General features: G+C 40.4%; 1 long non-coding RNA gene across 1 annotated transcript; it reads left to right on the top strand.

Annotated features, from left to right (window-relative positions):
* Window positions 1-267: 267 nt before the first annotated feature.
* LOC131274982 (uncharacterized) lies at window positions 268-9,062 on the top strand. Its single transcript, XR_009182329.2, has 4 exons — window positions 268-1,817; window positions 4,832-4,941; window positions 6,474-6,507; window positions 7,315-9,062. It is a non-coding gene; the product is annotated as an uncharacterized lncRNA (long non-coding RNA).
* Window positions 9,063-9,796: the final 734 nt, after the last annotated feature.

Raw genomic sequence — 9,796 nt, 5'->3', positions numbered from 1 at the left:
CATTGGCCAGCTCTCTGTGTGGGCCACGTTGCCCTCACCAGGAGGCCCTGAGCATCGAACCCTGGACCTCCTGTATCGTAGATGGGAGCCCAATTGGTTGAGCCATATCCGTTTCCCTTAAGTAATTCTTGAGATCTGAGGCAGTAGCTACTTATTCTGACTCATTAGTGATCAAAGGAAGAAAATGTTCTAATGGGCTCTACTTTCTTGTTTCCTAGTGAGGAGGCATCTGAAACTGAAGATAAAAAAGTGAGTCAACATCTTTTTCTTGTTTAAACATTAAAAATTGAGATCAATTAGGATAGAATTAGATTATAATGGGAATGTGGGGGGGGGGGGGGGGGAGGCTTTATTTGGATATGGTTGTATATTTGGACCTGAGAGAGAGAGAGAGAGACAGATTGACTAATTTATCCATCCATCTATCCATTCAGTCAGTGTGTGCCAGACAGTGTTCTAGAGCTTAGAAGATCAGAGCAGACAAAATCCTTGCTTCCATGAAACCTATGTTTTAGTCTGGGAGACAGACAAAACACAAGTAAACACTTCCAGATACATGCTATGAAGAAAATAAAACCGTATGATGGAAGGGAGTTCCAAAACTATTGGAAGGTGATTGATGATAACTGTGGATTCCAGTTTGAATCCCTTTGACTACAGACATTCTTCTTAGCTAAATTTTTCTGCCCTAAATTCTTCTACAGCAGGGGTTCTTAAACTTTTTTTGTTCCACAGACCCCTTTGCCAGTCAGGTGAAAACCACAGACCACTTACTAAGGCCACACTATACTGTGTATTATTTACTAATTGTATCACACCTGTACCAACATGTCCCCACAAGAATAATTTTTTAAATATCAATTCAAGCTCCCAGACCCCTTGTTAAGAACCCCTGTTCCACAGTGAATATCTGCATCCTCTTGTGAGATTTTATCTGGCTGGGTAAATTTCAGAGGTGGAACAGAATTTATGTCCTTATTCGAATGGAAACACAGAAAGGAACTCATCAAGGTAGATTGAGGCATGTGGAATTCTGGAATAGGAGACAAAAAGGAAGTTTACCTTATGGCTCGTTAAGCCTCCAGGGGTCATACGTTCATCAGTGCCTATTGATTAAGCATACATTTTATTATCTGTTAAGAGAAAGGACCCCCGGTTGACATGTCATGGGTCCATACAAAAGGCTCATTGCTGGAAGGAGAAGTGTGTGCTCACACACAACATGGTGAGATTTGGATTCAGGACCCTAGTGGGTGCCAGGAGGTCAAGGTGAGTACATCAAGAGCCAGGAAGCTTAAGATACCCCCATCCTTGTTCTCCACGTCTCTGCCCTGATATTCCCCTCCTCTGCCCAGTGCTTCCACTATTTCCCCTCTCCCTTTTACTCTTTAGACGATTGTGATCAGCTATCCACATTTTCTTGCTAAATTGTCAGTGACTTCCTCAATGCCTTATCCAATGGCTTCCTATAAATCCCAGATATAGTGGTTTCCTTTTCCTGCCAATCCTGTTCCTTCTCTCTGTAGCTTTTGGCACTGTGGCTCATGACTTCCTTTTGGAAAGCTCTTTGTCTTTGACTTTTGCAATAACACTCATTTTCAGTTCACTCCAGTATCTGGGGGAAACGAGATTGGCAATTGAAAAGGTAAAGCTAGGCTCGGAGGGGTTAGAGGGATGAGTTCAGCAGGCAGGAAAGAAGGCAAAGCCTGCCTTCATCACGGCTCCTAGTTCATTCCTAAGAAGATGGAAGTGATGGAAATATCATTCTGTTCTTTTTTTCTAGAGAAGTGGTTCTGGGAACAGCTCATGTCAGGAGGGTAAGTGAGATGTATGAGCACTTTAAAGCCAAGTTCTACCAACGGTCATGTACACATTTGTTTTCTTCCTGGGGAAGAAGGGGTGACTTTGCTCCTCAAGAGACATTTGGCAGCATCTTGCCACTTTTTTGTTGTTGTAACAACTGGAGGCAGATGCTACTGACAAATGTCAGCAAATGTTTCTTTAGAAGCAAACATACATCTTTCTGTGGTCCAATGCTACTCAGTTTCTGATCAAGTTTATGACCCAAGGCAGTAAACAGAGTGATTGCCGCTCCAGTACAAGGCCCTGACCAGGAACTCATTTAAATTGAAGCTCATTCATGAAAATATTTCTTGAGGCTCTTATTTCATTAAAAAATACTCTTGTTAAAAACAGTATAGGTATCTTTTTAAAAATTATAAAACACAGATAAGTAAAAATAGGAAATGTACCCATTATCCCCAAATTGTTATTAACTCCAAAGTTCTGCCTTACCATATATATGGAAATACATATTTAAATATAAGTGGAAATATATATATATATCTTTCCATATAGATATGTATCCCCCAAATAAGGTGATCTCATAAAGATGTTTCATGCTCTATTTTTTATGGTTAATGTTCTCTATCTTCTCATGTCGGTACCTTTCCGTCTCCTCAAATAACTCAGTCCATATTCAGATTTTCCTCAATGTACTTTACAGAAAGTTTGTACTAACCAAGATCCAATCCAAGCCCATATTTGCCTCTAGTTGTTAGATCCTTTAAGGTTCTTCCACTTTAGCTCAGTGCCCTTTATCACAACACTGACTTGCTGAAGAGACTGAACCAGTTATGAAACAGCATGCCCCAGTATCTGCATGGTGCTTCTTCAGGGTCCCTTGGCTTGTTCCTTTATCATCCGTGTTTTTTGTACCTGGGAATTAGATCTAAGATGTTTTCAAGTTAAGCAAATTAGTTTAGATGCCTTCAAGTTCAGGTTAGTATACCCAATATACAATACTGGATGTTTTATGTGGCATCTGTCATAAACATGTGACATCTGGTCAACCTAACTGTGATGCTGACCTTGATAAAGAGATTAAGGTGATGCCTGCTTGATTTCACTGTACAGTTTCAATTTTCCCTTTGCTATTAGAAAGTAATCTGTGGGTTATTTTGGTAATGTGGATTTCCAGTTTCTCAACAAGTATTTACCTAAATTTTAAAACATTTTTTGTTTTTAAAACAGCATAGTGGATTATAATTGTCATACAATAAACACTACATGTTTAAAGTATACAATTTGATATCTTTTGATATGAAACCATCATCACCATCGTTATAATGAATATACCATCACCCCCCAAAATTTCTTCATGTCCCTTTGTAATCTCTCCTCACAGCTGTTCCTTACTCCTATTGCAAGTAATTACTAATCTGTCACTATTGACTCATTTGTATTTTCTAGAATTTCATATAAATGAAATCATACAGGATGCACATTTTCTGCTCTGACTTCTTTTATTCAGCATAATTTTTTTGAGATTCATCCATGCTGATGCGAGTATCAGTAGTTGACACACTTTTTTTTTTTTTTTAAAGATTTATTTATTTATTTAATTTCCCCCCCTCTCCTGGTTGTCTGTTCTTGGTGTCTATTTGCTGCGTCTTGTTTCTTTGTCTGCTTCCCTTGTAGTCAGCGGCACGGGAAGTGTGGGCGGCTCCATTCCTGGCCAGGCTGCTCTTTCTTTTCACGCTGGGCGGCTTTCCTCATGGGCGCACTCCTTGCGCGTGGGGCTCCCCCACGCGGGGGACACCCTTGCGTGGCGCGGCACTCCTTGCGCGCATCAGCACTGCGCATGGCCAGCTCCACACGGGTCAAGGAGGCCCGGGGTTTGAACCGCGGACCTCCCATATGGTAGACGGACGCCCTAACCGCTGGGCCAAAGTCCGTTTCCCAGTTGACACACTTTTATGGCTAGATAATATTCCACGTCATGGATATACCACAGTGTATATCTCTTAATGAATGGTTTGTTTCCCATTTTTGACTATCACAAATAAAGCTACTATAAATATTTGTGCTCAAGTCTTTGTGTGGACATAGGCTCTCATTTCTCATGGGTAAATTGATAGGAATGGAATGGCAGGGTCATATGGCAGATAAATGTTTAACTTTCTAAGTAACTGCCCAACTGTTTTCCAAAGTGGTTGTACACGTTCCATTTCCGTCAGTAGTATGTGAGACTTCCAGCTCCTCTGTATCTTCACCAGCCTTGGCATAGTTAGTCTTTTACATTTAGCCCTTCTGATATGTGGGTAGTAGTATCTCGCTGTGGCTGCAATTTAATTTCACAATTGACTAAGATGTTAAACATCTTTTTACGTGCTTATTTAGCACCTGTATGTCTGTCTGTTCAAACCTTTTGCCCATTTTTAATTTTGGTTGGTTGTTACTGAGTTTTGAGAACTCTATATATTTTGGGTGCAAGCTCTTCCTCAGATGCTTGATTCCCAAATATTTTCTGGCAGTCTGTGTCTTCATTCTGTTAACAGTGAAACCACTGTTAGAATAGGCCTTAGGATCAGTCTACTCTAAGGCTCTTGTTTTGAAGATGAGGAAAACTAAGGACCAGACAGATCAAGTGACTCTCAGGGCTGCATAGTGAGTTGGTGGCCAAGGCTGGATCAGGTCTAAGCCCCCAAGTTCTGGGCCCAAACTTCTTTGTCTTGTAGCAGACTGTCTCTTTGCACTTCTTCCATAAAATAGTTTATCTTCTTTTCACTTTAACTTAGGGTTATGTTGAAACCAACTCAGGATCGGCAGTGGAGAAATGAAATATTCAAACTAGTTAGTTATCATTGTGGAGACCCCAAATGTAGTACTAAATTCTGCCCATCCTCCCTAAATGCTTTAAAAATATCTCGCTGATTTGATTCAAGCCCAAAATCTCAGTAAATAGGTAGATTCATTGAATCATTTCTTGTTAGAACTTTAGTATGCCTGGAACAATTAACTCTAAATGATGTCTTGTGATTATTCTCAGGCAAGCCATAAGAAGAAAGGAAACAAAACTCCTGTTCTGACCCACAACCTGGTCAGATTTGGCTCCAGGACTCTTGTGGGAGCCAAGAGGGCAACAGATGTTTCTAAGCAGTGAGTACATGGGGGGAAGTTGTCTAGCAAATATTAGAACCTAAGGTATCACATATCCAAGGGACTGTGGAATCAGAAGGAACTTTGGAATGCATCTTGTCCAAGTCAACCCCTTTTACAGCTATGAAAATGGAATGGTTATTTGCCTTGCCCATTTTCACCCACTGGTTGATGAAATGTGATTCTGTTGAGAGATGATAAAATGCTATTTTATAGTAGGGTTACACAGGAGCCCAGGCGATTAGAACTGAGAGTCAGCCATTCTAGGAAAGAAAAGAAAAAAGAAAATATTGAAAGATTTTAAAAGGAGAATATTATCTGCTTTCCTTTTCTGGATTTACTTTTATCCATAGCTTGGTAGAGGCAGAGATGGCCTGCTTGTCAATTTTTTAGACATTTTTTTCTTTAACAGTCATGAGTTGAATAATCTCAAAGGCAAAGTATAACATGGGCAGGTACATTTACTCTTACTTTTAGGTTAAAAATGTCAACTACATAAACACAGCTGAGGGAGAATTGAGCTGAGAGCTGAACACATTGGCAAAGGTACCCTTGCTTATTATAGACCAGTCAGTCCACATTTAGAAGGAGTCATAAGCTCTGGGAGCCTGGTTTTAAGGGTAACATTGGCAAATTATGCCATATCCAAAATGGGCTAGTGGGGCCTGGAAACTACATTGTACAGGGAAGGGTTAAAGAAATTGGGAATTTAAAATACAGCATGATGGAGAGAATCAGAAATCAGCATAGTGGTCTTCAAATACTGAAGGGATACAAGCTGCCTCCAATGATCCCATTAGGACCAATGGGGAGAAGTGAACTCAAAGGCAAAACTTGGCTTCTTGAGAGGAGGTCCTGTCTATTACTCTTCACTGATTCAGGAATATCTCATGAGGTTCTCTGCATTTATAAGAAGTTAGGACATGAAGACCTCAAAAAGCTCTTGTCTCTTCCAAGATTCCATCTCAAACATCTTTCTCTTTTCCTTTTTCTCTTTTTCCCTGGTGCATTCCCTATGTAAGAGTACACTGAGGATGCCACACAGATCTTAATCTCTCTTTTCAGGTGCTCTTTGGGGGAAATACTGTTCTACATTATCACTAAAGGGGTCAAAGTGAAAGCAAACTTTTCTTTGGATCAAGGATGTTTTCCCATGTAGAGCCTTCTATTTCTATCTGTGGAAGACTTTTGGCAAGAGTTTTGTAGAGGCAGGCAGCTTCCTTCCCTCTTACCATATTTTCATTTGATATGTGCTTAGCACTTAATATCCATTATCTTTTTAACCCCGGCCTCAGTGTCCAAGAAGCAAGACCTTGTTATCCTAATTTGGCAGATGAGGAGATGGAGGGCTGGGGAGGCCACGGTCACACAATGCATAAGAAACTGAGTCAGGATCCAGGTCTTGCTGCCACTGCAGTGGACACTCTTGACCCGGTGGACCATCCAGCTGCCCCAGGGGGCTCAAGAGAACTATGAGAAACCTTCATTTCGCATCATGTAAGTTCTAACGTTCTTCCCCTCTTCTTATCTAGGGAGGAGGCAGCTGGAGTTATGTATCAGAAAAGGGTGAGTGAAGATCCTGAATGTTTACTACTTGCTATTCTCTAACCAGGGAAAAGAGGATATAGCCAAGGGCATCCTCAGCCAGAATGTAACTTGGTTTGAGATGGCCCTATTTATCGTGAACAGAAGAAGAGGTCTGTAGTCATAGGGGAAAATCCTAAGTAGGTGTCTCTCCGTAGATAGCTTTGAGCAATAGTCTTTATTAAAGTAAACTCTGATGCATATTTTAGCCTCTGAAATTGAGATGTGTCTTAGAATTGGTGATTTCTTACCATGGTGTCACAGTTGATTTGACAACATTTTTTTTCTTAAGAGTGTATTTAAAAAAAATCAGTGGCACTTTGGAGTTAATGAAATGTAGTGGTTGAAAGAGTTGCGTGAGCTTTGTATCATATTAACTGTTGCTTATAATTGTTTTTCATTAGCTAAAACTTTGGCTTCATTTAAATTTTTAAAATTATCATTCAGCAAAATAAGCTTTCAAGGTGGAAGTATGTATAGCTCTATGAATTTTAGCCAGGTATAGATTTATGGAATCACGCCCAATTAGAATACAGAAGTTTCATTATCCCCCAAAGCGCCCTTGTGCTATTTCTTTATAGACCCCTCCAACTGTGTACTTTCCTCTATGCACCTCTATACTTGAATCAAAATGTTTATAACAACAACAAAAAAGTAGTAGGGACTGGGCTTGCAAGTTGAGGGTTTAGATGAGGAATTTTACTTTTTGTTTTGTAACTTTGTTGTATTTTCCCTAGTATGTATTATCTATACTATATCTATATATCTATATCTATGTCTGACTTTAAGGAATTTTCATCATGTCAACTATAACAAAGGAAAGAAGTGGACTTCCTTGTATGCACATGGTGAAGATGCTAAGACATCTTGTAAGAGGAAAAGCAAGTTATAAACAGTGTGTTATAATATGCTTTAAAAAAAAAAAGACTGGAAAGCTATACACCAACTGACTTGGTAGCATTTTTTTTCCCTAATAGTATCTCTAAGGATCATATTTATATTAGGGGGTTGGGATTTCATTTTCAAAATCATATTTTTCCATATAGGGCTTTGTCATAATGAACATATATTAATTTGATAATTATAAACAGCAATAAATAAATAGGAAAGTCATTTATAAAAATGGCAATAAAATTCATGGACACAAAAATTTTTTAAGATATTTTGGTCAATGCAAGGACATCTATGCTCCTTGAGATCTCTTTGAGGTCATAATTTATTTATTTTTGCAACATCCATGGTATCTGGTGCATGATCAGTGCTCACTGCTATTTAAAATCAAATGTCTGTAAGGTTCATCCATGTTGTCACATTTCTTAGAACTCCATGCCTTTTTACAGCTGAATAATATTCCTTTGTGTGTATATATTACATTTTGTTTATTCATTCATAAGCATGAGCCTTGAAGATACCATGTTGAGTGAAATAAGCCAGTCACAAAAGGACAACTATTGTATGCTCTCACTGATATGAAATAATAAGAATAAGCAAACTCAAAGAGTCAGAATCTAGAATACAGTTTACCAGGGGACAGAGTAGGGGTAGGGAAGGAGTTAAGGCTTAAAATGTACAGAGTTTCTATTTGGGATGATGGAAAAGTTTTGGTAAAGGATGATGGTGATGGTAGCACAATGTTATGACTGTAATTATATAACTGAATGTGCTCTGAATTATATATCTGAATGTGCTTAAAAGGGGAAAGTTTAGGTTGTATAGAGGTTAGTAGAATAAAATTTTTTTAAAAATCCATGGAACTTCCCAACACAAAGTGATTCCTAAGTTAAACCATGGTCTATAGTTAATAGTACAATTATAAAAAGGTGTGTTAGAGAAGCAGATGTAGCTCAGGTGATAGAGCTTCCGCCTACCATATAAGAGGACCTGGGTTTGATCCCTGGGGCCTCCTGGTGAAAAGAAGAGAAAGCGTGCCTGCGCAGTGAGCCAGTGCTTGTGCAAGTGCCTGCATGATGAACCAGTGCCCCATGCAAGTGAGTCACACAGCAAGATGATGACGCATCAAAAGAGAGACAAGGGGAGAGTCAAGGTGAAGCGCAGCTGAAACCAGGAACTGAGGTGACACAATTGACAGGGAACCTCTCTCCCCATCAGAGGTCTCCAGGATCAAATCCTGGTGAATCCTAGAGAAGAGAATATGAGACGAGAAGACAACACAGACAGCAAAAACAGCAGGGCGGGAGGAGGAAAGGGGGGGGGAATAAATAAATAAATCTTTAAAAAAAAAGAAAAGATATGTTCATCAGTTGTAACAAATGTACCACACCGATGCAAGGTGTTAATAATAAGGTGGTATGTGGGAACCCTGTATTTTATATATGATTGTTCTGTAAATCCATAAATTTCTATAATGAAAAACATCTCTACTAAAAAATTTTTTGTTGACATTGGAGATAAAACCACTTCCATTGCTCCCACTGCATGGGGTAGTGAGGGCTGGTTCAAGCTCTGCAGGGTCTCGGAGCTGTCACTCAGTGGTCTGAGGACCGTCACTGTCCCCTAAAGCCCAGTCCTTCTGGGTTCCTGAGGGTTAAACTGCCCTCAGCTGCCCCCCACCTGCCCAAAGCTGAGAATCATCACCCTCAGTTTTCTCATGTGTAAAATGGATTTGAAAATATAAACCCTCTGAGTGACTCAGGGTTGGTGTGAAAACCAATTGAGATCTTCGAAGGGGATGTTCCTTGAAATTTTGTGAAACCGAATGTTTCTTACGTGGGGATATTACTGTCATGCTTTGCAGGGTTTCATTGGAGCCACGTGGCTATAAAATGTGGTTGGGGCCACAGTGACATCTGGTGGCCATTCCTTATGTTGCGTGAAATGTGTTTTCTCCCTGGACTTAATCAAGTATGTTTTGCCCGTGTTTTAACTTAAGAGCTGTGGGTTTTCGTTTGCAAGGCTGGTGAGATGCCCCAGCCTTGAGAGCACAGTAGGGTGTAAGTAGACATAGCATCCAATCATAGGGAGGCAAAACCCACAGACAGGAAATTCAACTGCAGGGTGCTTGGGGTGCCTCCTGGTCAGCCCACCTGGGGCTGGGGCTGGGGCCACTCACAGGTCTTGGGCCTCCCTCAGCTCCAGGATGCCCTTGGACCCACTTGCATGGGAAGGTCCTTCTTCCTGGTCTGTTGCTCCATCTGGCGACTTTTGGGGAATCCCAGTCCTCTGAGGTCCTTCCCCACCTAGGAGTCCTCAGTTTCCCAGAATGCAGCAACCAGTGCCGGTGTGGACATTTGCCAGCTGCAGTGCCTCCTTG

Source organism: Dasypus novemcinctus, chromosome 21 (genome assembly GCF_030445035.2).
Source record: "Dasypus novemcinctus isolate mDasNov1 chromosome 21, mDasNov1.1.hap2, whole genome shotgun sequence".
NCBI classification, from domain to species: Eukaryota; Metazoa; Chordata; class Mammalia; order Cingulata; family Dasypodidae; genus Dasypus; species Dasypus novemcinctus.
The sequence above is the reverse complement of the archived record's forward strand: the minus strand, read 5'-3'. Positions and strand labels throughout refer to the sequence as shown.